This window comes from Salmo salar, chromosome ssa04 (assembly GCF_905237065.1).
Source record: "Salmo salar chromosome ssa04, Ssal_v3.1, whole genome shotgun sequence".
Classification (NCBI taxonomy): Eukaryota; Metazoa; Chordata; class Actinopteri; order Salmoniformes; family Salmonidae; genus Salmo; species Salmo salar.
Genome location: NC_059445.1, coordinates 32,169,657 through 32,197,433, shown reverse-complemented (window position 1 = coordinate 32,197,433; position 27,777 = coordinate 32,169,657). Strand labels below are relative to the sequence as shown.

The 27,777-nt window shown below is 44.5% G+C and overlaps 35 non-coding genes across 35 annotated transcripts; all 35 read left to right on the top strand.

The window, feature by feature from the left end:
* The first annotated feature begins 328 nt into the window (after positions 1 to 328).
* trnas-gcu (transfer RNA serine (anticodon GCU)) lies at positions 329 to 410 on the top strand. Its single transcript has one exon. It is a non-coding gene; the product is annotated as a tRNA-Ser (tRNA).
* Positions 411 to 1,449: 1,039 nt separating this feature from the next.
* trnas-gcu (transfer RNA serine (anticodon GCU)) lies at positions 1,450 to 1,531 on the top strand. Its single transcript has one exon. It is a non-coding gene; the product is annotated as a tRNA-Ser (tRNA).
* Positions 1,532 to 2,009: 478 nt separating this feature from the next.
* Positions 2,010 to 2,091, top strand: trnas-gcu (transfer RNA serine (anticodon GCU)). The gene has a single exon. It is a non-coding gene; the product is annotated as a tRNA-Ser (tRNA).
* Positions 2,092 to 2,567: 476 nt separating this feature from the next.
* Positions 2,568 to 2,649, top strand: trnas-gcu (transfer RNA serine (anticodon GCU)). The gene has a single exon. It is a non-coding gene; the product is annotated as a tRNA-Ser (tRNA).
* A 477-nt stretch (positions 2,650 to 3,126) lies between these two features.
* Positions 3,127 to 3,208, top strand: trnas-gcu (transfer RNA serine (anticodon GCU)). Its single transcript has one exon. It is a non-coding gene; the product is annotated as a tRNA-Ser (tRNA).
* A 478-nt stretch (positions 3,209 to 3,686) lies between these two features.
* Positions 3,687 to 3,768, top strand: trnas-gcu (transfer RNA serine (anticodon GCU)). Its single transcript has one exon. It is a non-coding gene; the product is annotated as a tRNA-Ser (tRNA).
* Positions 3,769 to 4,246: 478 nt separating this feature from the next.
* Positions 4,247 to 4,328, top strand: trnas-gcu (transfer RNA serine (anticodon GCU)). The gene has a single exon. It is a non-coding gene; the product is annotated as a tRNA-Ser (tRNA).
* A 476-nt stretch (positions 4,329 to 4,804) lies between these two features.
* Positions 4,805 to 4,886, top strand: trnas-gcu (transfer RNA serine (anticodon GCU)). The gene has a single exon. It is a non-coding gene; the product is annotated as a tRNA-Ser (tRNA).
* Positions 4,887 to 5,925: 1,039 nt separating this feature from the next.
* On the top strand, positions 5,926 to 6,007 carry trnas-gcu (transfer RNA serine (anticodon GCU)). The gene has a single exon. It is a non-coding gene; the product is annotated as a tRNA-Ser (tRNA).
* A 478-nt stretch (positions 6,008 to 6,485) lies between these two features.
* On the top strand, positions 6,486 to 6,567 carry trnas-gcu (transfer RNA serine (anticodon GCU)). The gene has a single exon. It is a non-coding gene; the product is annotated as a tRNA-Ser (tRNA).
* Positions 6,568 to 8,159: 1,592 nt separating this feature from the next.
* Positions 8,160 to 8,241, top strand: trnas-gcu (transfer RNA serine (anticodon GCU)). The gene has a single exon. It is a non-coding gene; the product is annotated as a tRNA-Ser (tRNA).
* A 481-nt stretch (positions 8,242 to 8,722) lies between these two features.
* On the top strand, positions 8,723 to 8,804 carry trnas-gcu (transfer RNA serine (anticodon GCU)). Its single transcript has one exon. It is a non-coding gene; the product is annotated as a tRNA-Ser (tRNA).
* Positions 8,805 to 9,282: 478 nt separating this feature from the next.
* On the top strand, positions 9,283 to 9,364 carry trnas-gcu (transfer RNA serine (anticodon GCU)). Its single transcript has one exon. It is a non-coding gene; the product is annotated as a tRNA-Ser (tRNA).
* Positions 9,365 to 9,844: 480 nt separating this feature from the next.
* On the top strand, positions 9,845 to 9,926 carry trnas-gcu (transfer RNA serine (anticodon GCU)). Its single transcript has one exon. It is a non-coding gene; the product is annotated as a tRNA-Ser (tRNA).
* Positions 9,927 to 10,403: 477 nt separating this feature from the next.
* On the top strand, positions 10,404 to 10,485 carry trnas-gcu (transfer RNA serine (anticodon GCU)). The gene has a single exon. It is a non-coding gene; the product is annotated as a tRNA-Ser (tRNA).
* A 479-nt stretch (positions 10,486 to 10,964) lies between these two features.
* trnas-gcu (transfer RNA serine (anticodon GCU)) lies at positions 10,965 to 11,046 on the top strand. The gene has a single exon. It is a non-coding gene; the product is annotated as a tRNA-Ser (tRNA).
* Positions 11,047 to 12,644: 1,598 nt separating this feature from the next.
* trnas-gcu (transfer RNA serine (anticodon GCU)) lies at positions 12,645 to 12,726 on the top strand. The gene has a single exon. It is a non-coding gene; the product is annotated as a tRNA-Ser (tRNA).
* Positions 12,727 to 13,768: 1,042 nt separating this feature from the next.
* On the top strand, positions 13,769 to 13,850 carry trnas-gcu (transfer RNA serine (anticodon GCU)). Its single transcript has one exon. It is a non-coding gene; the product is annotated as a tRNA-Ser (tRNA).
* Positions 13,851 to 14,328: 478 nt separating this feature from the next.
* trnas-gcu (transfer RNA serine (anticodon GCU)) lies at positions 14,329 to 14,410 on the top strand. The gene has a single exon. It is a non-coding gene; the product is annotated as a tRNA-Ser (tRNA).
* Positions 14,411 to 14,887: 477 nt separating this feature from the next.
* trnas-gcu (transfer RNA serine (anticodon GCU)) lies at positions 14,888 to 14,969 on the top strand. The gene has a single exon. It is a non-coding gene; the product is annotated as a tRNA-Ser (tRNA).
* Positions 14,970 to 15,447: 478 nt separating this feature from the next.
* On the top strand, positions 15,448 to 15,529 carry trnas-gcu (transfer RNA serine (anticodon GCU)). The gene has a single exon. It is a non-coding gene; the product is annotated as a tRNA-Ser (tRNA).
* Positions 15,530 to 16,008: 479 nt separating this feature from the next.
* trnas-gcu (transfer RNA serine (anticodon GCU)) lies at positions 16,009 to 16,090 on the top strand. Its single transcript has one exon. It is a non-coding gene; the product is annotated as a tRNA-Ser (tRNA).
* A 1,599-nt stretch (positions 16,091 to 17,689) lies between these two features.
* trnas-gcu (transfer RNA serine (anticodon GCU)) lies at positions 17,690 to 17,771 on the top strand. The gene has a single exon. It is a non-coding gene; the product is annotated as a tRNA-Ser (tRNA).
* A 1,039-nt stretch (positions 17,772 to 18,810) lies between these two features.
* trnas-gcu (transfer RNA serine (anticodon GCU)) lies at positions 18,811 to 18,892 on the top strand. The gene has a single exon. It is a non-coding gene; the product is annotated as a tRNA-Ser (tRNA).
* A 1,039-nt stretch (positions 18,893 to 19,931) lies between these two features.
* Positions 19,932 to 20,013, top strand: trnas-gcu (transfer RNA serine (anticodon GCU)). Its single transcript has one exon. It is a non-coding gene; the product is annotated as a tRNA-Ser (tRNA).
* A 479-nt stretch (positions 20,014 to 20,492) lies between these two features.
* trnas-gcu (transfer RNA serine (anticodon GCU)) lies at positions 20,493 to 20,574 on the top strand. The gene has a single exon. It is a non-coding gene; the product is annotated as a tRNA-Ser (tRNA).
* A 1,039-nt stretch (positions 20,575 to 21,613) lies between these two features.
* trnas-gcu (transfer RNA serine (anticodon GCU)) lies at positions 21,614 to 21,695 on the top strand. The gene has a single exon. It is a non-coding gene; the product is annotated as a tRNA-Ser (tRNA).
* Positions 21,696 to 22,172: 477 nt separating this feature from the next.
* Positions 22,173 to 22,254, top strand: trnas-gcu (transfer RNA serine (anticodon GCU)). Its single transcript has one exon. It is a non-coding gene; the product is annotated as a tRNA-Ser (tRNA).
* A 480-nt stretch (positions 22,255 to 22,734) lies between these two features.
* On the top strand, positions 22,735 to 22,816 carry trnas-gcu (transfer RNA serine (anticodon GCU)). The gene has a single exon. It is a non-coding gene; the product is annotated as a tRNA-Ser (tRNA).
* Positions 22,817 to 23,855: 1,039 nt separating this feature from the next.
* On the top strand, positions 23,856 to 23,937 carry trnas-gcu (transfer RNA serine (anticodon GCU)). Its single transcript has one exon. It is a non-coding gene; the product is annotated as a tRNA-Ser (tRNA).
* A 479-nt stretch (positions 23,938 to 24,416) lies between these two features.
* trnas-gcu (transfer RNA serine (anticodon GCU)) lies at positions 24,417 to 24,498 on the top strand. The gene has a single exon. It is a non-coding gene; the product is annotated as a tRNA-Ser (tRNA).
* A 478-nt stretch (positions 24,499 to 24,976) lies between these two features.
* Positions 24,977 to 25,058, top strand: trnas-gcu (transfer RNA serine (anticodon GCU)). The gene has a single exon. It is a non-coding gene; the product is annotated as a tRNA-Ser (tRNA).
* A 479-nt stretch (positions 25,059 to 25,537) lies between these two features.
* trnas-gcu (transfer RNA serine (anticodon GCU)) lies at positions 25,538 to 25,619 on the top strand. The gene has a single exon. It is a non-coding gene; the product is annotated as a tRNA-Ser (tRNA).
* Positions 25,620 to 26,098: 479 nt separating this feature from the next.
* On the top strand, positions 26,099 to 26,180 carry trnas-gcu (transfer RNA serine (anticodon GCU)). The gene has a single exon. It is a non-coding gene; the product is annotated as a tRNA-Ser (tRNA).
* Positions 26,181 to 26,658: 478 nt separating this feature from the next.
* Positions 26,659 to 26,740, top strand: trnas-gcu (transfer RNA serine (anticodon GCU)). Its single transcript has one exon. It is a non-coding gene; the product is annotated as a tRNA-Ser (tRNA).
* The last annotated feature ends 1,037 nt before the right edge of the window (positions 26,741 to 27,777 follow it).

Genomic DNA, 27,777 nt, shown 5'->3' with positions numbered 1-27,777 from the left:
CTCTTCGCAAATGTTTTTTTTTATTTGTTCTCTTGCATGGCCCCACATGAATATAGAATCCCTGCACACTCCTAGAGCAACTGATAAGATTCAGGTAATGAAGAATAGCTTTACCAAGGGCAACCTCAACGGTGGGATTGGAACCGACACCTCCACACAATTAATCAAGCACTTTAGACCACTCAGCCTGACAACACATTTGTTAAATGTCTCGATGGGATGGACACATGGCCCTGCCGTTGCAATGCCTAACTTTCATCGATTTCAATCATGGGTTTACATACAGCAACTGCAGTTTGTGGGGGAAAATACCACATGTGTACAAATGGATGAGGTGGCCGGGTGGTTAAGGCGATGGACTGCTAATCCATTGTGCTCTGCATGCATGGGTTCGAATCCCATCCTCATCGAGCAATCAAAAAAATAAGACCTTTTTTATGGCACTGTAAGATTTTGACTTACGCAAACATTGGTAAGATGGCCGACTGCCACCGCATGAGCACAGAACTTGGTATCTGAGTGGTGAAGGCGATGAACTACATGTGTAGATTGGAAAACAACCCTCTTCGCAAATGTTTTTTTATTTCTTCTCTTGCATGGCCCCACATGAATATAGAATCCCTGCACACTCCTAGAGCGACTGATAAGATTCAGGTATTGAAGAATAGCTTTACCAAGGGCAACCTCAACGGTGGGATTTGAACCGACACCTCCACACACTTAATCAAGCACTTTAGACCACTCAGCCTGACAACACATTTGTTAAATGTCTCGATGGGATGGACACATGGCCCAGCCGTTGCAATGCCTAACTTTCATCGAATTCAATCAGGGGTTTACATACAGCAACTGCAGTTTGTGGGGGAAAATACCACATGTCTACAAACGGATGAGGTGGCCGAGTGGTTAAGCCGATGGGCTGCTAATCCATTGTGCTCTGAATGCATGGGTTCGTATCCCATCCTCATCGAGCAACCAAAAATATAAGACTCTTTTTATGGCACTGTAAGATTTTGACTTACGCAAACATTGGTAAGATGGCCGACTGCCACCGCATGAGCACAGAACTTGGTGTCTGAGTGGTGAAGGCGATGAACTACATGTGTAGATTGGAAAACCAACCTCTTCGCAAATGTTTTTTTTATTTCTTCTCTTGCATGGCCCCACATGAATATAGAATCCCTGCACACTCCTAGAGCGACTGATAAGATTCAGGTATTGAAGAATAGCTTTACCAAGGGCAACCTCAACGGTGGGATTTGAACCGACACCTCCACACACTTAATCAAGCACTTTAGACCACTCAGCCTGACAACACATTTGTTAAACGTCTCGATGGGATGGACACATGGCCCTGCCGTTGCAATGCCTAACTTTCATTGATTTCAATCATGGGTTTACATACAGCAACTGCAGTTTGTGGGGGAAAATACCACGTGTGTACAAACGGATGAGGTGGCCGAGTGGTTAAGGCGATGGACTGCTAATCCATTGTGCTCTGCATGCATGGGTTCGAATCCCATCCTCATCGAGCAATCAAAAAAAAAGACTTTTTTTATGGCACTGTACGATTTTCACTTACGTAAACATTGGTAAGATGGCCGACTGCCACCGCATGAGCACAGAACTTGGTATGTGAGTGGTGAAGGCGATGAACTACATGTGTAGATTGGAAAACCAACCTCTTCGCAAATGTTTTTTTTATTTCTTCTCTTGCATGGCCCCACATGAATATAGAATCCCTGCACACTCCTAGAGCGACTGATAAGATTCAGGTAATGAAGAATAGCTTTACCAAGGGCAACCTCAACGGTGGGATTTGAACCGACACCTCCACACACTTAATCAAGCGCTTTAGACCACTCAGCCTGACAACACATTTGTTAAATGTCTCGATGGGATGGACACATGGCCCTGCCGTTGCAATGCCTAACTTTCATCGATTTCAATCATGGGTTTACATACAGCAACTGCAGTTTGTGGGGGAAAATACCACATGTTTACAAATGGATGAGGTGGCCGAGTGGTTAAGGCGATGGACTGCTAATCCATTGTGCTCTGCATGCATGGGTTCGAATCCCATCCTCATCGAGCAATCAAAAAAAAAGACCTTTTTATGGCACTGTACGATTTTGACTTACGCAAACATTGGTAAGATGGCCGACTGCCACCGCATGAGCACAGAACTTGGTATCTGAGTGGTGAAGGCGATGAACTACATGTGTAGATTGGAAAACCAACCTCTTCGCAAATGTTTTTTTATTTCTTCTCTTGCATGGCCCCACATGAATATAGAATCCCTGCACACTCCTAGAGCGACTGATAAGATTCAGGTATTGAAGAATAGCTTTACCAAGGGCAACCTCAACGGTGGGATTTGAACCGACACCTCCACACACTTAATCAAGCACTTTAGACCACTCAGCCTGACAACACATTTGTTAAATGTCTCGATGGGATGGACACATGGCTCTGCCGTTGCAATGCCTAACTTTCATCGATTTCAATCATGGGTTTACATACAGCAACTGCAGTTTGTGGGGGAAAATACCACGTGTGTACAAACGGATGAGGTGGCCGAGTGGTTAAGGCGATGGAGTGCTAATCCATTGTGCTCTGCATGCATGGGTTCGAATCCCATCCTCATCGAGCAAACAAAAAAAAAGACTTTTTTTATGGCACTGTACGATTTTCACTTACGTAAACATTGGTAAGATGGCCGACTGCCACCGCATGAGCACAGAACTTGGTATGTGAGTGGTGAAGGCGATGAACTACATGTGTAGATTGGAAAACCAACCTCTTCGCAAATGTTTTTTTATTTCTTCTCTTGCATGGCCCCACATGAATATAGAATCCCTGCACACTCCTAGAGCGACTGATAAGATTCAGGTATTGAAGAATAGCTTTACCAAGGGCAACCTCAACGGTGGGATTTGAACCGACACCTCCACACACTTAATCAAGCACTTTAGACCACTCAGCCTGACAACACATTTGTTAAATGTCTCGATGGGATGGACACATGGCCCTGCCGTTGCAATGCCTAACTTTCATCGATTTCAATCATGGGTTTACATACAGCAACTGCAGTTTGTGGGGGAAAATACCACATGTTTACAAATGGATGAGGTGGCCGAGTGGTTAAGGCGATGGACAGCTAATCCATTGTGCTCTGCATGCATGGGTTCGAATCCCATCCTCATCGAGCAATCAAAAAAAAAGACCTTTTTTATGGCACTGTAAGATTTTGACTTACGCAAACATTGGTAAGATGGCCGACTGCCACCGCAAGAGCACAGAACTTGGTATCTGAGTGGTGAAGGCGATGAACTACATGTGTAGATTGGAAAACCAACCTCTTCGCAAATGTTTTTTTTATTTCTTCTCTTGCATGGCCCCACATGAATATAGAATCCCTGCACACTCCTAGAGCGACTGATAAGATTCAGGTATTGAAGAATAGCTTTACCAAGGGCAACCTCAACGGTGGGATTTGAACCGACACCTCCACACACTTAATCAAGCACTTTAGACCACTCAGCCTGACAACACATTTGTTAAATGTCTCGATGGGATCGACACATGGCCCTGCCGTTGCAATGCCTAACTTTCATCGATTTCAATAATGGGTTTACATACAGCAACTGCAGTTTGTGGGGGAAAATGCCACTTGTGTACAAACGGATGAGGTGGCCGAGTGGTTAAGGCGATGGACTGCTAATCCATTGTGCTCTGCATGCATGGGTTCGAATCCCATCCTCATCGAGCAAACAAAAAATTAAGACCTTTTTTATGGCACTGTAAGATTTTGACTTACGCAAACATTGGTAAGATGGCCGACTGCCACCGCATGAGCACAGAACTTGGTATCTGAGTGGTGAAGGCGATGAACTACATGTGTAGATTGGAAAACCAACCTCTTCGCAAATGTTTTTTTATTTCTTCTCTTGCATGGCCCCACATGAATATAGAATCCCTGCACACTCCTAGAGCAACTGATAAGATTCAGGTAATGAAGAATAGCTTTACCAAGGGCAACCTCAACGGTGGGATTTGAACCGACACCTCCACACACTTAATCAAGCACTTTAGACCACTCAGCCTGACAACACATTTGTTAAATGTCTCGATGGGATGGACACATGGCCCTGCCGTTGCAATGCCTAACTTTCATCGATTTCAATCATGGGTTTACTTACAGCAACTGCAGTTTGTGGGGGAAAATACCACATGTTTACAAATGGATGAGGTGGCCGAGTGGTTAAGGCGATGGACTGCTAATCCATTGTGCTCTGCATGCATGGGTTCGAATCCCATCCTCATCGAGCAATCAAAAAAAAAGACCTTTTTATGGCACTGTACGATTTTGACTTACGCAAACATTGGTAAGATGGCCGACTGCCACCGCAAGAGCACAGAACTTGGTATCTGAGTGGTGAAGGCGATGAACTACATGTGTAGATTGGAAAACCAACCTCTTCGCAACTGTTTTTTTATTTCTTCTCTTGCATGGCCCCACATGAATATAGAATCCCTGCACACTCCTAGAGCGACTGATAAGATTCAGGTATTGAAGAATAGCTTTACCAAGGGCAACCTCAACGGTGGGATTTGAACCGACACCTCCACACACTTAATCAAGCACTTTAGACCACTCAGCCTGACAACACATTTGTTAAATGTCTCGATGGGATGGACACATGGCCCTGCCGTTGCAATGCCTAACTTTCATCGATTTCAATCATGGGTTTACATACAGCAACTGCAGTTTGTGGGGGAAAATGCCACGTGTGTACAAACGGATGAGGTGGCCGAGTGGTTAAGGCGATGGACTGCTAATCCATTGTGCTCTGCATGCATGGGTTCGAATCCCATCCTCATCGAGCAACCAAAAATATAAGACCTCTTTTATGGCACTGTAAGATTTTGACTTACGCAAACATTGGTAAGATGGCCGACTGCCACCGCATGAGCACAGAACTTGCTATCTGAGTGGTGAAGGCGATGAACTACATGTGTAGATTGGAAAACCAACCTCTTCGCAAGTGTTTTTTTATTTCTTCTCTTGCATGGCCCCACATGAATATAGAATCCCTGCACACTCCTAGAGCGACTGATAAGATTCAGGTATTGAAGAATAGCTTTACCAAGGGCAACCTCAACGGTGGGATTTGAACCGAAACCTCCACACACTTAATCAAGCACTTTAGACCACTCAGCCTGACAACACATTTGTTAAATGTCTCGATGGGATGGACACATGGCCCTGCCGTTGCAATGCCTAACTTTCATCGAATTCAATCATGGGTTTACATACAGCAACTGCAGTTTGTGGGGGAAAATACCACGTGTGTACAAATGGATGAGGTGGCCGAGTGGTTACGGCGATGGACTGCTAATCCATTGTGCTCTGAATGCATGGGTTCGTATCCCATCCTCATCGAGCAACCAAAAATATAAGACCTTTTTTATGGCACTGTAAGATTTTGACTTACGCAAACATTGGTAAGATGGCCGACTGCCACCGCATGAGCACAGAACTTGGTGTCTGAGTGGTGAAGGCGATGAACTACATGTGTAGATTGGAAAACCAACCTCTTCGCAAATGTTTTTTTTATTTGTTCTCTTGCATGGCCCCACATGAATATAGAATCCCTGCACACTCCTAGAGCGACTGATAAGATTCAGGTATTGAAGAATAGCTTTACCAAGGGCAACCTCAACGGTGGGATTTGAACCGACACCTCCACACACTTAATCAAGCACTTTAGACCACTCAGCCTGACAACACATTTGTTAAATGTCTCGATGGGATGGACACATGGCCCTGCCGTTGCAATGCCTAACTTTCATTGATTTCAATCATGGGTTTACATACAGCAACTACAGTTTGTGGGTGAAAATGCCACTTGTGTACAAACGGATGAGGTGGCCGAGTGGTTAAGGCGATGGACTGCTAATCCATTGTGCTCTGCATGCATGGGTTCGAATCCCATCCTCATCGAGCAATCAAAAAAAAAGACCTTTTTTATGGCACTGTACGATTTTGACTTACGCAAACATTGGTAAGATGGCCGACTGCCACCGCAAGAGCACAGAACTTGGTATCTGAGTGGTGAAGGCGATGAACTACATGTGTAGATTGGAAAACCAACCTCTTCGCAAATGTTTTTTTTATTTGTTCTCTTGCATGGCCCCACATGAATATAGAATCCCTGCACACTCCTAGAGCGACTGATAAGATTCAGGTATTGAAGAATAGCTTTACCAAGGGCAACCTCAACGGTGGGATTTGAACCGACACCTCCACACACTTAATCAAGCACTTTAGACCACTCAGCCTGACAACACATTTGTTAAATGTCTCGATGGGATGGACACATGGCCCTGCCGTTGCAATGCCTAACTTTCATCGATTTCAATCATGGGTTTACATACAGCAACTGCAGTTTGTGGGGGAAAATACCACATGTTTACAAATGGATGAGGTGGCCGAGTGGTTAAGGCGATGGACTGCTAATCCATTGTGCTCTGCATGCATGGGTTCGAAACCCATCCTCATTGAGCAATCAAAAAAAAAGACCTTTTATATGGCACTGTATGATTTTGACTTACGCAAACATTGGTAAGATGGCCGACTGCCACCGCATGAGCACAGAACTTGGTATCTGAGTGGTGAAGGCGATGAACTACATGTGTAGATTGGAAAACCAACCTCTTCGCAAATGTTTTTTTTATTTCTTCTCTTGCATGGCCCCACATGAATATAGAATCCCTGCACACTCCTAGAGCGACTGATAAGATTCAGGTATTGAAGAATAGCTTTACCAAGGGCAACCTCAACGGTGGGATTTGAACCGACACCTCCACACACTTAATCAAGCACTTTAGACCACTCAGCCTGACAACACATTTGTTAAATGTCTCGATGGGATGGACACATGGCCCTGCCGTTGCAATGCCTAACTTTCATCGATTTCAATCATGGGTTTACATACAGCAACTGCAGTTTGTGGGGGAAAATACCACGTGTTTACAGACGGATGAGGTGGCCGAGTGGTTAAGGCGATGGACTGCTAATCCATTGTGCATGCATGGGTTTGAATCCCATCCTCATTGAGCAATCAAAAAAAAAGACCTTTTTTATGGCACTGTAAGATTTTGACTTACGCAAACATTGGTAAGATGGCCGACTGCCACCGCAAGAGCACAGAACTTGGTATCTGAGTGGTGAAGGCGATGAACTACATGTGTAGATTGGAAAACCAACCTCTTCGCAAATGTTTTTTTATTTCTTCTCTTGCATGGCCCCACATGAATATAGAATCCCTGCACACTCCTAGAGCGACTGATAAGATTCAGGTATTGAAGAATAGCTTTACCAAGGGCAACCTCAACGGTGGGATTTGAACCGACACCTCCACACACTTAATCAAGCACTTTAGACCACTCAGCCTGACAACACATTTGTTAAATGTCTCGATGGGATGGACACATGGCCCTGCCGTTGCAATGCCTAACTTTCATCGATTTCAATCATGGGTTTACATACAGCAACTGCAGTTTGTGGGGGAAAATACCACGTGTGTACAAACGGATGAGGTGGCCGAGTGGTTAAGGCGATGGACTGCTAATCCATTGTGCTCTGAATGCATGGGTTCGTATCCCATCCTCATCGAGCAACCAAAAATATAAGACCTCTTTTATGGCACTGTAAGATTTTGACTTACGCAAACATTGGTAAGATGGCCGACTGCCACCGCATGAGCACAGAACTTGGTATCTGAGTGGTGAAGGCGATGAACTACATGTGTAGATTGGAAAACCAACCTCTTCGCAAATGTTTTTTTATTTCTTCTCTTGCATGGCCCCACATGAATATAGAATCCCTGCACACTCCTAGAGCGACTGATAAGATTCAGGTATTGAAGAATAGCTTTACCAAGGGCAACCTCAACGGTGGGATTTGAACCGACACCTCCACACACTTAATCAAGCACTTTAGACCACTCAGCCTGACAACACATTTGTTAAATGTCTCGATGGGATCGACACATGGCCCTGCCGTTGCAATGCCTAACTTTCATCGATTTCAATCATGGGTTTACATACAGCAACTGCAGTTTGTGGGGGAAAATACCACGTGTGTACAAACGGATGAGGTGGCCGAGTGGTTAAGGCGATGGACTGCTAATCCATTGTGCTCTGCATGCATGGGTTCGAATCCCATCCTCATCGAGCAACCAAAAAAATAAGACCTTTTTTATGGCACTGTAAGATTTTGACTTACGCAAACATTGGTAAGATGGCCGACTGCCACCGCAAGAGCACAGAACTTGGTATCTGAGTGGTGAAGGCGATGAACTACATGTGTAGATTGGAAAACCAACCTCTTCGCAAATGTTTTTTTTATTTGTTCTCTTGCATGGCCCCACATGAATATAGAATCCCTGCACACTCCTAGAGCAACTGATAAGATTCAGGTAATGAAGAATAGCTTTACCAAGGGCAACCTCAACGGTGGGATTTGAACCGACACCTCCACACACTTAATCAAGCACTTTAGACCACTCAGCCTGACAACACATTTGTTAAATGTCTCGATGGGATGGACACATGGCCCTGCCGTTGCAATGCCTAACTTTCATTGATTTCAATCATGGGTTTACATACAGCAACTACAGTTTGTGGGGGAAAATACCACTGTTGCGTACAAACGGATGAGGTGGCCGAGTGGTTAAGGCGATGGACTGCTAATCCATTGTGCTCTGCATGCATGGGTTCGAATCCCATCCTCGTCGAGCAAACAAAAAATAAGACATTTTTTATGGCACTGTAAGATTTTGACTTACGCAAACATTGGTAAGATGGCCGACTGCCACCGCAAGAGCACAGAACTTGGTATCTGAGTGGTGAAGGCGATGAACTACATGTGTAGATTGGAAAACCAACCTCTTCGCAAATGTTTTTTTTATTTCTTCTCTTGCATGGCCCCACATGAATATAGAATCCCTGCACACTCCTAGAGCGACTGATAAGATTCAGGTATTGAAGAATAGCTTTACCAAGGGCAACCTCAACGGTGGGATTTGAACCGACACCTCCACACACTTAATCAAGCACTTTAGACCACTCAGCCTGACAACACATTTGTTAAATGTCTCGATGGGATGGACACATGGCCCTGCCGTTGCAATGCCTAACTTTCATCGAATTCAATCATGGGTTTACATACAGCAACAGCAGTTTGTTGGGGAAAAAAACACGTGTGTACAAACGGATGAGGTGGCCGAGTGGTTAAGGCGATGGACTGCTAATCCATTGTGCTCTGCATGCATGGGTTGGAATCCCATCCTCATCGAGCAACCAAAAAAAAGGACCTTTTTTATGGCACTGTAAGATTTTGACTTACGCAAACATTGGTAAGATGGCCGACTGCCAACGCAAGAGCACAGAACTTGGTATCTGAGTGGTGAAGGTGATGAACTACATGTGTAGATTGGAAAACCAACCTCTTCGCAAATGTTTTTTTTTATTTCTTCTCTTGCATGGCCCCACATGAATATAGAATCCCTGCACACTCCTAGAGCGACTGATAAGATTCAGGTATTGAAGAATAGCTTTACCAAGGGCAACCTCAACGGTGGGATTTGAACCGACACCTCCACACACTTAATCAAGCACTTTAGACCACTCAGCCTGACAACACATTTGTTAAATGTCTCGATGGGATGGACACATGGCCCTGCCGTTGCAATGCCTAACTTTCATGGATTTCAATCATGGGTTTACATACAGCAACTGCAGTTTGTGGGGGGAAAATACCACGTGTGTACAAATGGATGAGGTGGCCGAGTGGTTAAGGCGATGGACTGCTAATCCATTGTGCTCTGCATGCATGGGTTCGAATCCCATCCTCATCGAGCAACCAAAAAAAAAGACCTTTTTTATGGCACTGTAAGATTTTGACTTACGCAAACATTGGTAAGATGGCCGACTGCCACCGCATGAGCACAGAACTTGGTATCTGAGTGGTGAAGGCGATGAACTACATGTGTAGATTGGAAAACCAACCTCTTCGCAAATGTTTTTTTATTTCTTCTCTTGCATGGCCCCACATGAATATAGAATCCCTGCACACTCCTAGAGCGACTGATAAGATTCAGGTATTGAAGAATAGCTTTACCAAGGGCAACCTCAACGGTGGGATTTGAACCGACACCTCCACACACTTAATCAAGCACTTTAGACCACTCAGCCTGACAACACATTTGTTAAATGTCTCGATGGGATCGACACATGGCCCTGCCGTTGCAATGCCTAACTTTCATCGATTTCAATCATGGGTTTACATACAGCAACTGCAGTTTGTGGGGGAAAATACCACATGTTTACAAATGGATGAGGTGGCCGAGTGGTTAAGGCGATGGACTGCTAATCCATTGTGCTCTGAATGCATGGGTTCGAATCCCATCCTCATCGAGCAATCAAAAAAATAAGACCTTTTTTATGGCACTGTAAGATTTTGACTTACGCAAACATTGGTAAGATGGCCGACTGCCACCGCAAGAGCACAGAACTTGGTATCTGAGTGGTGAAGGCGATGAACTACATGTGTAGATTGGAAAACCAACCTCTTCGCAAATGTTTTTTTTATTTCTTCTCTTGCATGGCCCCACATGAATATAGAATCCCTGCACACTCCTAGAGCGACTGATAAGATTCAGGTATTGAAGAATAGCTTTACCAAGGGCAACCTCAACGGTGGGATTTGAACCGACACCTCCACACACTTAATCAAGCACTTTAGACCACTCAGCCTGACAACACATTTGTTAAATGTCTCGATGGGATCGACACATGGCTCTGCCGTTGCAATGCCTAACTTTCATTGATTTCAATCATGGGTTTACGTACAGCAACTGCAGTTTGTGGGGGAAAATGCCACGTGTGTACAAACGGATGAGGTGGCCGAGTGGTTAAGGCGTTGGACTGCTAATCCATTGTGCTCTGCATGCATGGGTTCGAATCCCATCCTCATCGAGCAATCAAAAAATAAGACCTTTTTTATGGCACTGTAAGATTTTGACTTACGCAAACATTGGTAAGATGGCCGACTGCCACCGCATGAGCACAGAACTTGGTATCTGAGTGGTGAAGGCGATGCACTACATGTGTAGATTGGAAAACCAACCTCTTCGCAACAGTTTTTTTACTTCTTCTCTTGCATGGCCCCACATGAATATAGAATCCCTGCACACTCCTAGAGCAACTGATAAGATTCAGGTATTGAAGAATAGCTTTACCAAGGGCAACCTCAACGGTGGGATTTGAACCGACACCTCCACACACTTAATCAAGCACTTTAGACCACTCAGCCTGACAACACATTTGTTAAATGTCTCGATGGGATCGACACATGGCCCTGCCGTTGCAATGCCTAACTTTCACCGATTTCAATCATGGGTTTACATACAGCAACTGCAGTTTGTGGGGGAAAATACCACGTGTGTACAAATGAATGAGGTGGTCGAGTGGTTAAGGCGATGGACTGCTAATCCATTGTGCTCTGCATGCATGGGTTTGTATCCCATCCTCATCGAGCAATCAAAAAATAAGACCTTTTTTATGGCACTGTAAGATTTTGACTTACGCAAACATTGGTAAGATGGCCGACTGCCACCGCAAGAGCACAGAACTTGGTATCTGAGTGGTGAAGGCGATGAACTACATGTGTAGATTGGAAAACCAACCTCTTCGCAAATGTTTTTTTATTTCTTCTCTTGCATGGCCCCACATGAATATAGAATCCCTGCACACTCCTAGAGCGACTGATAAGATTCAGGTATTGAAGAATAGCTTTACCAAGGGCAACCTCAACGGTGGGATTTGAACCGACACCTCCACACACTTAATCAAGCACTTTAGACCACTCAGCCTGACAACACATTTGTTAAATGTCTCGATGGGATGGACACATGGCCCTGCCGTTGCAATGCCTAACTTTCATTGATTTCAATCATGGGTTTACATACAGCAACTACAGTTTGTGGGGGAAAATACCACGTGTGTACAAACGGATGAGGTGGCCGAGTGGTTAAGGCGATGGACTGCTAATCCATTGTGCTCTGAATGCATGGGTTCGTATCCCATCATCATCGAGCAACCAAAAATATAAGACCTTTTTTATGGCACTGTAAGATTTTGACTTACGCAAACATTGGTAAGATGGCCGACTGCCACCGCATGAGCACAGAACTTGGTGTCTGAGTGGTGAAGGCGATGAACTACATGTGTAGATTGGAAAACCAACCTCTTCGCAAATGTTTTTTTTAATTTCTTCTCTTGCATGGCCCCACATGAATATAGAATCCCTGCACACTCCTAGAGCGACTGATAAGATTCAGGTATTGAAGAATAGCTTTACCAAGGGCAACCTCAACGGTGGGATTTGAACCGACACCTCCACACACTTAATCAAGCACTTTAGACCACTCAGCCTGACAACACATTTGTTAAATGTCTCGATGGGATGGACACATGGCCCTGCCGTTGCAATGCCTAACTTTCATCGATTTCAATCATGGGTTTACATACAGCAACTACAATTTGTGGGGGCAACTGCCACTTATGTACCAACGGATGAGGTGGCCGAGTGGTTAAGGCGATGGACTGCTAATCCATTGTGCTCTGCATGCATGGGTTCGAATCCCATCCTCATCGAGCAAACAAAAAATTAAGACCTTTTTTATGGCACTGTAAGATTTTGACTTACGCAAACATTGGTAAGATGGCCGACTGCCACCGCAAGAGCACAGATCTTGGTATCTGAGTGGTGAAGGCGATGAACTACATGTGTAGATTGGAAAACCAACCTCTTCGCAAATGTTTTTTTTTATTTGTTCTCTTGCATGGCCCCACATGAATATAGAATCCCTGCACACTCCTAGAGCAACTGATAAGATTCAGGTAATGAAGAATAGCTTTACCAAGGGCAACCTCAACGGTGGGATTTGAACCGACACCTCCACACACTTAATCAAGCACTTTAGACCACTCAGCCTGACAACACATTTGTTAAATGTCTCGATGGGATCGACACATGGCTCTGCCGTTGCAATGGCTAACTTTCATTGATTTCAATCATGGGTTTACGTACAGCAACTACAATTTGTGGGGGCAACTGCCACTTATGTACCAACGGATGAGGTGGCCGAGTGGTTAAGGTTGATGGACTGCTAATTCATTGTGCTCTGCATGCATGGTTTCGAATCCCATCATCATCGAGCAACCAAAAATATAAGACCTTTTTTATGGCACTGTAAGATTTTGACTTACGCAAACATTGGTAAGATGGCCGACTGCCACCGCATGAGCACAGAACTTGGTGTCTGAGTGGTGAAGGTGATGAACTACATGTGTAGATTGGAAAACCAACCTCTTCGCAAATGTTTTTTTTATTTCTTCTCTTGCATGGCCCCACATGAATATAGAATCCCTGCACACTCCTAGAGCGACTGATAAGATTCAGGTATTGAAGAATAGCTTTACCAAGGGCAACCTCAACGGTGGGATTTGAACCGACACCTCCACACACTTAATCAAGCACTTTAGACCACTCAGCCTGACAACACATTTGTTAAATGTCTCGATGGGATGGACACATGGCCCTGCCGTTGCAATGCCTAACTTTCATCGATTTCAATCATGGGTTTACATACAGCAACTGCAGTTTGTGGGGGGAAATACCACATGTTTACAAATGGATGAGGTGGCCGAGTGGTTAAGGCGATGGACTGCTAATCCATTGTGCTCTGCATGCATGGGTTCGAATCCCATCCTCATCGAGCAACCAAAAATATAAGATTTTTTTTATCGCACTGTAAGATTTTGACTTACGCAAACATTGGTAAGATGGCCGACTGCCACCGCATGAGCACAGAACTTGGTGTCTGAGAGGTGAAGGTGATGAACTACATGTGTAGATTGGAAAACCAACCTCTTCGCAAATGTTTTTTTATTTCTTCTCTTGCATGGCCCCACATGAATATAGAATCCCTGCACACTCCTAGAGCGACTGATAAGATTCAGGTATTGAAGAATAGCTTTACCAAGGGCAACCTCAACGGTGGGATTTGAACCGACACCTCCACACACTTAATCAAGCACTTTAGACCACTCAGCCTGACAACACATTTGTTAAATGTCTCGATGGGATCGACACATGGCTCTGCCGTTGCAATGCCTAACTTTCATTGATTTCAATCATGGGTTTACATACAGCAACTACAATTTGTGGGGGCAACTGCCACTTATGTACCAACGGATGAGGTGGCCGAGTGGTTAAGGCGATGGACTGCTAATCCATTGTGCTCTGCATGCATGGGTTGGAATCCCATCCTCATCGAGCAACCAAAAAAAAGGACCTTTTTTATGGCACTGTAAGATTTTGACTTACGCAAACATTGGTAAGATGGCCGACTGCCACCGCAAGAGCACAGAATTTGGTGTCTGAGTAGTGAAGGTGATGAACTACATGTGTAGATTGCAAAACCAACCTCTTCGCAAATGTTTTTTTATTTCTTCTCTTGCATGGCCCCACATGAATATAGAATCCCTGCACACTCCTAGAGCGACTGATAAGATTCAGGTATTGAAGAATAGCTTTACCAAGGGCAACCTCAACGGTGGGATTTGAACCGACACCTCCACACACTTAATCAAGCACTTTAGACCACTCAGCCTGACAACACATTTGTTAAATGTCTCGATGGGATCGACACATGGCTCTGCCGTTGCAATGCCTAACTTTCATTGATTTCAATCATGGGTTTACATACAGCAACTACAATTTGTGGGGGCAACTGCCACATATGTACCTTCGGATGAGGTGGCCGAGTGGTTAAGGTGATGGACTGCTAATCCATTGTGCTCTGCATGCGTGGGTTCGAATCCCATCCTCATCGAGCAACCAAAAAAATAAGACTTTTTTTATGGCACTGTAAGATTTTGACTTACGCAAACATTGGTAAGATGGCCGACTGCCACCGCAAGAGCACAGAACTTGGTATCTGAGTGGTGAAGGCAATGAACTACATGTGTAGATTGGAAAACCAACCTCTTCGCAAATTTTTTTTTATTTCTTCTCTTGCATGGCCCCACATGAATATCGAATCCCTGCACACTACTAGAGCAACTGATAAGATTCAGGTATTGAAGAATAGCTTTACCAAGGGCAACCTCAACGGTGGGATTTGAACCGACACCTCCACACACTTAATCAAGCACTTTAGACCACTCAGCCTGACAACACATTTGTTAAACGTCTCGATGGGATCGACACATGGCTCTGCCGTTGCAATGCCTAACTTTCATTGATTTCAATCATGGGTTTACATACAGCAACTACAATTTGTGGGGGCAACTGCCACATATGTACCTTTGGATGAGGTGTCCGAGTGGTTAAGGTGATGGACTGCTAATCCATTGTGCTCTGCATGCGTGGGTTCGAATCCCATCCTCATCGAGCAACCAAAAAAATAAGACATTTTTTATGGCACTGTAAGATTTTGACTTACGCAAACATTGGTAAGATGGCCGACTGCCACCGCAAGAGCACAGAACTTGGTATCTGAGTGGTGAAGGCGATGAACTACATGTGTAGATTGGAAAACCAACCTCTTCGCAAATGTTTTTTTTATTTCTTCTCTTGCATGGCCCCACATGAATATAGAATCCCTGCACACTCCTAGAGCAACAGATAAGATTCAGGTATTGAAGAATAGCTTTACCAAGGGCAACCTCAACGGTGGGATTTGAACCGACACCTCCACACACTTAATCAAGCACTTTAGACCACTCAGCCTGACAACACATTTGTTAAATGTCTCGATGGGATCGACACATGGCCCTGCGGTTGCAATGCCTAACTTTCATCGATTTCAATCATGGGTTTACATACAGCAACTACAGTTTGTGGGGGCAACTGCCACTTGTGTACCAGCGGATAAGGTGGTCGAGTGGTTAAGGCGATGGACTGCTAATCCATTGTGCTCTGCATGCATGGGTTCGAATCCCATCCTCATCGAGCAACCAAAAAAATAAGACCTTTTTTATGGCACTGTAAGATTTTGACTTACGCAAACATTGGTAAGATGGCCGAGTGCCACCGCAAGAGCACAGAACTTGGTATCTGAGTGGTGAAGGCGATGAACTACATGTGTAGATTGGAAAACCAACCTCTTCGCAAATGTTTTTTTTATTTCTTCTCTTGCATGGCCCCACATGAATATAGAATCCCTGCACACTCCTAGAGCGACTGATAAGATTCAGGTATTGAAGAATAGCTTTACCAAGGGCAACCTCAACAGTGGGATTTGAACCGACACCTCCACACACTTAATCAAGCACTTTAGACCACTCAGCCTGACAACACATTTGTTAAATGTCTCGATGGGATCGACACATGGCTCTGCCGTTGCAATGCCTAACTTTCATCGATTTCAATCATGGGTTTACATACAGCAACTACAATTTGTGGGGGCAACTGCCACTTATGTACCAACGGATGAGGTGGCCGAGTGGTTAAGCCGATGGACTGCTAATCCATTGTGCTCTGCATGCATGGGTTTGAATCCCATCCTCATCGAGCAAACAAAAAATTAAGACCTTTTTATGGCACTGTAAGATTTTGACTTACGCAAACATTGGTAAGATGGCCGACTGCCACAGCAAGAGCACAGAACTTGGTATCTGAGTGGTGAAGGTGATGAACTACATGTGTAGATTGGAAAACAAACCTCTTCGCAATTTTTTTTTTATTTCTTATCTTGCATGGCCCCACATGAATATAGAATCCCTGCACACTCCTAGAGCAACTGATAATATTCAGGTATTGAAGAATAGCTTTACCAAGGGCAACCTCAACGGTGGGATTTGAACCGACACCTCCACACACTTAATCAAGCACTTTAGACCACTCAGCCTGACAACACATTTGTTAAATGTCTCGATGGGATGGACATATGGCCCTGCCGTTGCAATGCCTAACTTTCATCGAATTCAATCATGGGTTTACATACAGCAACTGCAGTTTGTGGGGGGAAATACCACCTGTGTACAAACGGATGAGGTGGCCGAGTGGTTAAGGCGATGGACTGCTAATCCATTGTGCTCTGAATGCATGGGTTCGTATCCCATCCTCATCGAGCAACCAAAAATATAAGACCTTTTTTATGGCACTGTAAGATTTTGACTTACGCAAACATTGGTAAGATGGCCGACTGCCACCGCATGAGCACAGAATTTGGTGTCTGAGTGGTGAAGGCGATGAACTACATGTGTAGATTGGAAAACCAACCTCTTCGCAAATGTTTTTTTTATTTCTTCTCTTGCATGGCCCCACATGAATATAGAATCCCTGCACACTCCTAGAGCGCCTGATAAGATTCAGGTATTGAAGAATAGCTTTACCAAGGGCAACCTGAACGGTGGGATTTGAACCGACACCTCCACACACTTAATCAAGCACTTTAGACCACTCAGCCTGACAACACATTTGTTAAATGTCTCGATGGGATCGACACATGGCTCTGTCGTTGCAATGCCTAACTTTCATTGATTTCAATCATGGGTTTACATACAGCAACTACAATTTGTGGGGGCAACTGCCACTTATGTATCAACGGATGAGGTGGCTGAGTGGTTAAGGCGATGGACTGCTAATCCATTTTGCTCTGCATGCATGGGTTCGAATCCCATCCTCATCGAGCAAACCAAAAATTAAGACCATTTTTATGGCACTGTAAGATTTTGACTTACGCAAACATTGGTAAGATGGCCGACTGCCACCGCATGAGCACAGAATTTGGTGTCTGAGTGGTGAAGGCGATGAACTACATGTGTAGATTGGAAAACCAACCTCTTCGCAAATGTTTTTTTTATTTCTTCTCTTGCATGGCCCCACATGAATATAGAATCCCTGCACACTCCTAGAGCGACTGATAAGATTCAGGTATTGAAGAATAGCTTTACCAAGGGCAACCTCAACAGTGGGATTTGAACCGACACCTCCACACACTTAATCAAGCACTTTAGACCACTCAGCCTGACAACACATTTGTTAAATGTCTCGATGGGATCGACACATGGCTCTGCCGTTGCAATGCCTAACTTTCATCGATTTCAATCATGGGTTTACATACAGCAACTACAATTTGTGGGGGCAACTGCCACTTATGTACCAACGGATGAGGTGGCCGAGTGGTTAAGCCGATGGACTGCTAATCCATTGTGCTCTGCATGCATGGGTTTGAATCCCATCCTCATCGAGCAAACAAAAAATTAAGACCTTTTTATGGCACTGTAAGATTTTGACTTACGCAAACATTGGTAAGATGGCCGACTGCCACAGCAAGAGCACAGAACTTGGTATCTGAGTGGTGAAGGTGATGAACTACATGTGTAGATTGGAAAACAAACCTCTTCGCAATTTTTTTTTTTATTTCTAATCTTGCATGGCCCCACATGAATATACAATCCCTGCACACTCCTAGAGCGACTGATAATATTCAGGTATTGAAGAATAGCTTTACCAAGGGCAACCTCAACGGTGGGATTTGAACCGACACCTCCACACACTTAATCAAGCACTTTAGACCACTCAGCCTGACAACACATTTGTTAAATGTCTCGATGGGATCGACACATGGCTCTGTCGTTGCAATGCCTAACTTTCATTGATTTCAATCATGGGTTTACATACAGCAACTACAATTTGTGGGGGCAACTGCCACTTATGTATCAACGGATGAGGTGGCCGAGTGGTTAAGGCGATGGACTGCTAATCCATTGTGCTCTGCATGCATGGGTTCGAATCCCATCCTCATCGAGCAAACCAAAAATTAAGACCATTTTTATGGCACTGTAAGATTTTGACTTACGCAAACATTGGTAAGATGGCCGACTGCCACCGCAAGAGCACAGAACTTGGTATCTGAGTGGTGAAGGCGATGAACTACATGTGTAGATTGGAAAACCAACCTCTTCGCAAATGTTTTTTTTATTTCTTCTCTTGCATGGCCCCACATGAATATAGAATCCCTGCACACTCCTAGAGCGACTGATAAGATTCAGGTAATGAAGAATAGCTTTACCAAGGGCAACCTCAACGGTGGGATTTGAACCGACACCTCCACACACTTAATCAAGCACTTTAGACCACTCAGCCTGACAACACATTTGTTAAATGTCTCGATGGGATGGACACATGGCCCTGCCGTTGCAATGCCTAACTTTCATTGATTTCAATCATGGGTTTACATACAGCAACTACAGTTTGTGGGGGCAACTGCAACTTATGCACCAACGGATGAGGTGGCTGAGTGGTTAAGTCGATGGACTGCTAATCCATTGTGCTCTGCATGCATGGGTTCGAATCCCATCCTAATCGAGCAAACAAAAAAATAAGACCTTTTTATGGCACTGTAAGATTTTGACTTACGCAAACATTGGTAAGATGGCCGACTGCCACCGCAAGAGCACAGAACTTGGTGTCTGAGTGGTGAAGGCGATGAACTACATGTGTAGATTGGAAAACCAACCTCTTCGCAAATGTTTTTTTATTTCTTCTCTTGCATGGCCCCACATGAATATAGAATCCCTGCACACTCCTAGAGCGACTGATAATATTCAGGTATTGAAGAATAGCTTTACCAAGGGCAACCTCAACGGTGGGATTTGAACCGACACCTCCACACACTTAATCAAGCACTTTAGACCACTCAGCCTGACAACACATTTGTTAAATGTCTCGATGGGATCGACACATGGCTCTGTCGTTGCAATGCCTAACTTTCATTGATTTCAATCATGGGTTTACATACAGCAACTACAGTTTGTGGGGGGCAAATGCCACTTGTGTACCAACGGATGAGGTGGCCGAGTGGTTAAGGCGATGGACTGCTAATCCATTGTGCTCTGCATGCATGGGTTCGAATCCCATCCTCATCGAGCAAACCAAAAATTAAGACCATTTTTATGGCACTGTAAGATTTTGACTTACGCAAACATTGGTAAGATGGCCGAGTGCCACCGCAAGAGCACAGAACTTGGTATCTGAGTGGTGAAGGCGATGAACTACATGTGTAGATTGGAAAACCAACCTCTTCGCAAATGTTTTTTTTATTTCTTCTCTTGCATGGCCCCACATGAATATAGAATCCCTGCACACTCCTAGAGCGACTGATAAGATTCAGGTATTGAAGAATAGCTTTACCAAGGGCAACCTCAACGGTGGGATTTGAACCGACACCTCCACACACTTAATCAAGCACTTTAGACCACTCAGCCTGACAACACATTTGTTAAATGTCTCGATGGGATCGACACATGGCCCTGCCGTTGCAATGCCTAACTTTCATCGATTTCAATCATGGGTTTACATACAGCAACTACAGTTTGTGGGGGCAAATGCCACTTGTGTACAAACGGATGAGGTGGCCGAGTGGTTAAGGCGATGGACTGCTAATCGATTGTGCTCTGCATGCATGGGTTCGAATCCCATCCTCATCGAGCAACCAAAAAATTAAGACCTTTTTATGGCACTGTAAGATTTTGACTTACGCAAACATTGGTAAGATGGCCGACTGCCACCGCAAGAGCACAGAACTTGGTATCTGAGTGGTGAAGGCGATGAACTACATGTGTAGATTGGAAAACAAACCTCTTCGCAATTTTTTTTTTTATTTCTTATCTTGCATGGCCCCACATGAATATAGAATCCCTGCACACTCCTAGAGCAACTGATAAGATTCAGGTATTGAAGAATAGCTTTACCAAGGGCAACCTCAACGGTGGGATTTGAACCGACACCTCCACACACTTAATCAAGCACTTTAGACCACTCAGCCTGACAACACATTTGTTAAATGTCTCGATGGGATGGACATATGGCCCTGCCGTTGCAATGCCTAACTTTCATCGAATTCAATCATGGGTTTACATACAGCAACTGCAGTTTGTGGGGGAAAATACCACCTGTGTACAAACGGATGAGGTGGCCGAGTGGTTAAGGCGATGGACTGCTAATCCATTGTGCTCTGAATGCATGGGTTCGTATCCCATCCTCATCGAGCAACCAAAAATATAAGACCTTTTTTATGGCACTGTAAGATTTTGACTTACGCAAACATTGGTAAGATGGCCGACTGCCACCGCATGAGCACAGAATTTGGTGTCTGAGTGGTGAAGGCGATGAACTACATGTGTAGATTGGAAAACCAACCTCTTCGCAAATGTTTTTTTTATTTCTTCTCTTGCATGGCCCCACATGAATATAGAATCCCTGCACACTCCTAGAGCGACTGATAAGATTCAGGTATTGAAGAATAGCTTTACCAAGGGCAACCTCAACGGTGGGATTTGAACCGACACCTCCACACACTTAATCAAGCACTTTAGACCACTCAGCCTGACAACACATTTGTTAAATGTCTCGATGGGATCGACACATGGCCCTGCCGTTGCAATGCCTAACTTTCATCGATTTCAATCATGGGTTTACATACAGCAACTACAGTTTGTGGGGGCAAATGCCACTTGTGTACAAACGGATGAGGTGGCCGAGTGGTTAAGGCGATGGACTGCTAATCCATTGTGCTCTGCATGCATGGGTTCGAATCCCATCCTCATCGAGCAACCAAAAAAATAAGACCTTTTTATGGCACTGTAAGATTTTGACTTACGCAAACATTGGTAAGATGGCCGACTGCCACCGCAAGAGCACAGAACTTGGTATCTGAGTGGTGAAGGCGATGAACTACATGTGTACATTGGAAAACAAACCTCTTCGCAAATTTTTTTTTATTTCTTCTCTTGCATGGCCCCACATGAATATAGAATCCCTGCACACTCCTAGAGCGACTGATAAGATTCAGGTATTGAAGAATAGCTTTACCAAGGGCAACCTCAACGGTGGGATTTGAACCGACACCTCCACACACTTAATCAAGCACTTTAGACCACTCAGCCTGACAACACATTTGTTAAATGTCTCGATGGGATGGACACATGGCCCTGCCGTTACAATGCCTAACTTTCATTGAATTCAATCATGGGTTTACATACAGCAACTGCAGTTTGTGGGGGAAAATGCCACCTGTGTACAAACGGATGAGGTGGCCGAGTGGTTAAGGCGATGGACTGCTAATCCATTGTGCTCTGCATGCATGGGTTCGTATCCCATCCTCATCGAGCAAACAAAAAATATAAGACCTTTTTTATGGCACTGTAAGATTTTGACTTACGCAAACATTGGTAAGATGGCCGACTGCCACCGCAAGAGCACAGAACTTGGTGTCTGAGTGGTGAAGGCGATGAACTACATGTGTAGATTGGAAAACCAACCTCTTCGCAAATGTTTTTTTTATTTCTTCTCTTGCATGGCCCCACATGAATATAGAATCCCTGCACACTCCTAGAGCGACTGATAAGATTCAGGTATTGAAGAATAGCTTTACCAAGGGCAACCTCAACGGTGGGATTTGAACCGACACCTCCACACACTTAATCAAGCACTTTAGACCACTCAGCCTGACAACACATTTGTTAAATGTCTCGATGGGATGGACACATGGCCCTGCCGTTGCAATGCCTAACTTTCATCGATTTCAATCATGGGTTTACATACAGCAACTACAGTTTGTGGGGGCAACTGCCACTTGTGTATAAACGGATGAGGTGGCCGAGTGGTTAAGGCGATGGACTGCTAATCCATTGTGCTCTGCATGCATGGGTTCGAATCCCATCCTCATCGAGCAAACCAAAAATTAAGACCATTTTTATGGCACTGTAAGATTTTGACTTACGCAAACATTGGTAAGATGGCCGACTGCCACCGCAAGAGCACAGAACTTGGTATCTGACTGGTGAAGGCGATGAACTACATGTGTAGATTGGAAAACCAACCTCTTCGCAAATGTTTTTTTATTTGTTCTCTTGCATGGCCCCACATGAATATAGAATCCCTGCACACTCCTAGAGCAACTGATAAGATTCAGGTAATGAAGAATAGCTTTACCAAGGGCAACCTCAACGGTGGGATTTGAACCGACACCTCCACACACTTAATCAAGCACTTTAGACCACTCAGCCTGACAACACATTTGTTAAATGTCTCGATGGGATGGACACATGGCCCTGCCGTTGCAATGCCTAACTTTCATTGATTTCAATCATGGGTTTACATACAGCAACTACAATTTGTGGGGGCAACTGCCACTTATGTATCAACGGATGAGGTGGCTGAGTGGTTAAGGCGATGGGCTGCTAATCCATTTTGCTCTGCATGCATGGGTTCGAATCCCATCCTAATCGAGCAAACAAAAAATTAAGACCTTTTTTATGGCACTGTAAGATTTTGACTTACGCAAACATTGGTAAGATGGCCGACTGCCACCGCATGAGCACAGAATTTGGTGTCTGAGTGGTGAAGGCGATGAACTACATGTGTAGATTGGAAAACCAACCTCTTCGCAAATGTTTTTTTTATTTGTTCTCTTGCATGGCCCCACATGAATATAGAATCCCTGCACACTCCTAGAGCGACTGATAAGATTCAGGTATTGAAGAATAGCTTTACCAAGGGCAACCTCAACGGTGGGATTTGAACCGACACCTCCACACACTTAATCAAGCACTTTAGACCACTCAGCCTGACAACACATTTGTTAAATGTCTCGATGGGATGGACACATGGCCCTGCCGTTGCAATGCCTAACTTTCATCGATTTCAATCATGGGTTTACATACAGCAACTACAGTTTGTGGGGGAAAATACCACGTGTGTATAAACGGATGAGGTGGCCGAGTGGTTAAGGCGATGGACTGCTAATCCATTGTGCTCTGCATGCATGGGTTCGAATCCCATCCTAATCGAGCAAACAAAAAAATAAGACCTTTTTTATGGCACTGTAAGATTTTGACTTACGCAAACATTGGTAAGATGGCCGACTGCCACCGCAAGAGCACAGAACTTGGTATCTGAGTGGTGAAGGCGATGAACTACATGTGTAGATTGGAAAACCAACCTCTTCGCAAATGTTTTTTTATTTCTTCTCTTGCATGGCCCCACATGAATATAGAATCCCTGCACACTCCTAGAGCGACTGATAAGATTCAGGTATTGAAGAATAGCTTTACCAAGGGCAACCTCAACGGTGGGATTTGAACCGACACCTCCACACACTTAATCAAGCACTTTAGACCACTCAGCCTGACAACAAATTTGTTAAATGTCTCGATGGGATGGACACATGGCCCTGCCGTTGCAATGCCTAACTTTCATCGATTTCAATCATGGGTTTACATACAGCAACTGCAGTTTGTGGGGGGAAAATACCACGTGTGTACAAACGGATGAGGTGGCCGAGTGGTTAAGGCGATGGACTGCTAATCCATTGTGCTCTGCATGCATGGGTTCGAATCCCATCCTCATCGAGCAATCAAAAAAATAAGACCCTTTTTATGGCACTGTAAGATTTTGACTTACGCAAACATTGGTATGATGGCCGACTGCCACCGCAAGAGCACAGAACTTGGTATCTGAGTGGTGAAGGCGATGAACTACATGTGTAGATTGGAAAACCAACCTCTTCGCAAATGTTTTTTTATTTCTTCTCTTGCATGGCCCCACATGAATATAGAATCCCTGCACACTCCTAGAGCGACTGATAAGATTCAGGTATTGAAGAATAGCTTTACCAAGGGCAACCTCAACGGTGGGATTTGAACCGACACCTCCACACACTTAATCAAGCACTTTAGACCACTCAGCCTGACAACACATTTGTTAAATGTCTCGATGGGATGGACACATGGCCCTGCCGTTGCAATGCCTAACTTTCATCGATTTCAATCATGGGTTTACATACAGCAACTACAGTTTGTGGGGGCAACTGCCAATTGTGTACCAGCGGATAAGGTGGTCGAGTGGTTAAGGCGATGGACTGCTAATCCATTGTGCTCTGCATGCATGGGTTCGAATCCCATCCTCATCGAGCAACCAAAAAAAAAAGACCTTTTTTATGGCACTGTAAGATTTTGACTTACGCAAACATTGGTAAGATGGCCGACTGCCACCGCAAGAGCACAGAACTTGGTATCTGAGTGGTGAAGGCGATGAACTACATGTGTAGATTGGAAAACCAACCTCTTCGCAAATGTTTTTTTTATTTCTTCTCTTGCATGGCCCCACATGAATATAGAATCCCTGCACACTCCTAGAGCGACTGATAAGATTCAGGTATTGAAGAATAGCTTTACCAAGGGCAACCTCAACGGTGGGATTTGAACCGACACCTCCACACACTTAATCAAGCACTTTAGACCACTCAGCCTGACAACACATTTGTTAAATGTCTCGATGGGATGGACACATGGCCCTGCCGTTGCAATGCCTAACTTTCATCGATTTCAATCATGGGTTTACATACAGCAACTGCAGTTTGTGGGGGAAAATACCACGTGTGTACAAACGGATGAGGTGGCCGAGTGGTTAAGGCGATGGACTGCTAATCCATTGTGCTCTGCATGCATGGGTTCGAATCCCATCCTCATCGAGCAATCAAATAAATAAGACCTTATTTATGGCACTGTAAGATTTTGACTTACGCAAACATTGGTAAGATGGCCGACTGCCACGGCAAGAGCACAGAACTTGGTATCTGAGTGGTGAAGGCGATGAACTACATGTGTAGATTGGAAAACCAACCTCTTCGCAAATGTTTTTTTTATTTCTTCTCTTGCATGGCCCCACATGAATATAGAATCCCTGCACACTCCTAGAGCGACTGATAAGATTCAGGTATTGAAGAATAGCTTTACCAAGGGCAACCTCAACGGTGGGATTTGAACCGACACCTCCACAGACTTAATCAAGCACTTTAGACCACTCAGCCTGACAACAGATTTGTTAAATGTCTCGATGGGATGGACACATGGCCCTGCCGTTGAAATGCCTAACTTTCATCGAATTCAATCATGGGTTTACATACAGCAACTGCAGTATGTGGGGGAAAATACCACGTGTGTACAAACGGATGAGGTGGCCGAGTGGTTAAGGCGATGGACTGCTAATCCATTGTGCTCTGCATGCATGGGTTCGAATCCCATCCTCATCGAGCATCCAAAAATATAAGACCTTTTTTATGGCACTGTAAGATTTTGACTTACGCAAACATTGGTAAGATGGCCGACTGCCACCGCAAGAGCACAGAACTTGGTATCTGAGTGGTGAAGGCGATGAACTACATGTGTAGATTGGAAAACCAACCTCTTCGCAAATGTTTTTTTATTTCTTCTCTTGCATGGCCCCACATGAATATAGAATCCCTGCACACTCCTAGAGCGACTGATAAGATTCAGGTATTGAAGAATAGCTTTACCAAGGGCAACCTCAATGGTGGGATTTGAACCGACACCTCCACACACTTAATCAAGCACTTTAGACCACTCAGCCTGACAACACATTTGTTAAATGTCTCGATGGGATGGACACATGGCCCTGCCGTTGAAATGCCTAACTTTCATCGAATTCAATCATGGGTTTACATACAGCAACTGCAGTTTGTGGGGGAAAATACCACGTGTGTACAAACGGATGAGGTGGCCGAGTGGTTAAGGCGATGGACTGCTAATCCATTGTGCTCTGAATGCATGGGTTCGAATCCCATCCTCATCGAGCAACCAAAAAAATAAGACCTTTTTTATGGCACTGTAAGATTTTGACTTACGCAAACATTGGTAAGATGGCCGACTGCCACCGCATGAGCACAGAACTTGGTGTCTGAGTGGTGAAGGCGATGAACTACATGTGTAGATTGGAAAACCAACCTCTTCGCAAATGTTTTTTTTATTTCTTCTCTTGCATGGCCCCACATGAATATAGAATCCCTGCACACTCCTAGAGCGACTGATAAGATTCAGGTATTGAAGAATAGCTTTACCAAGGGCAACCTCAATGGTGGGATTTGAACCGACACCTCCACACACTTAATCAAGCACTTTAGACCACTCAGCCTGACAACACATTTGTTAAATGTCTCGATGGGATGGACACATGGCCCTGCCGTTGAAATGCCTAACTTTCTTCGAATTCAATCATGGGTTTACATACAGCAACTGCAGTTTGTGGGGGAAAATACCACGTTTGTAGAAACGGATGAGGTGGCCGGAGGGGTTAAGGCGATGGACTGCTAATCCATTGTGCTCTGCATGCATGTGTTCGAATCCTATCCTCAACGAGCAATCAAAAAAATAAGACCTATTTATGGCACTGTACGATTTTGACTTACGCAAAGATTGGTAAGATGGCCGACTGCCACGGCATGAGCACAGAACTTGGTATCTGAGTGGTGAAGGCGATGAACTACATGTGTCGATTGGAAAACCAACCTCTTCGCAAATGTTTTTTTTATTTCTTCTCTTGCATGGCCCCACATGAATATAGAATCCCTGCACACTCCTAGAGCGACTGATAAGATTCAGGTATTGAAGAATAGCTTTACCAAGGGGAACCTCAACGGTGGTATTTGAACCGACACCTCCACACACTTAATCAAGCACTTTAGACCACTCAGCCTGACAACACATTTGTTAAATGTCTCGATGGGATGGACACATGGCCCTGCCGTTGCAATACTTAACTTTCATTGATTTCAATCATGGGTTTACATACAGCAACTACAGTTTGTGGGGGCAACTGCCACATGTGTACCT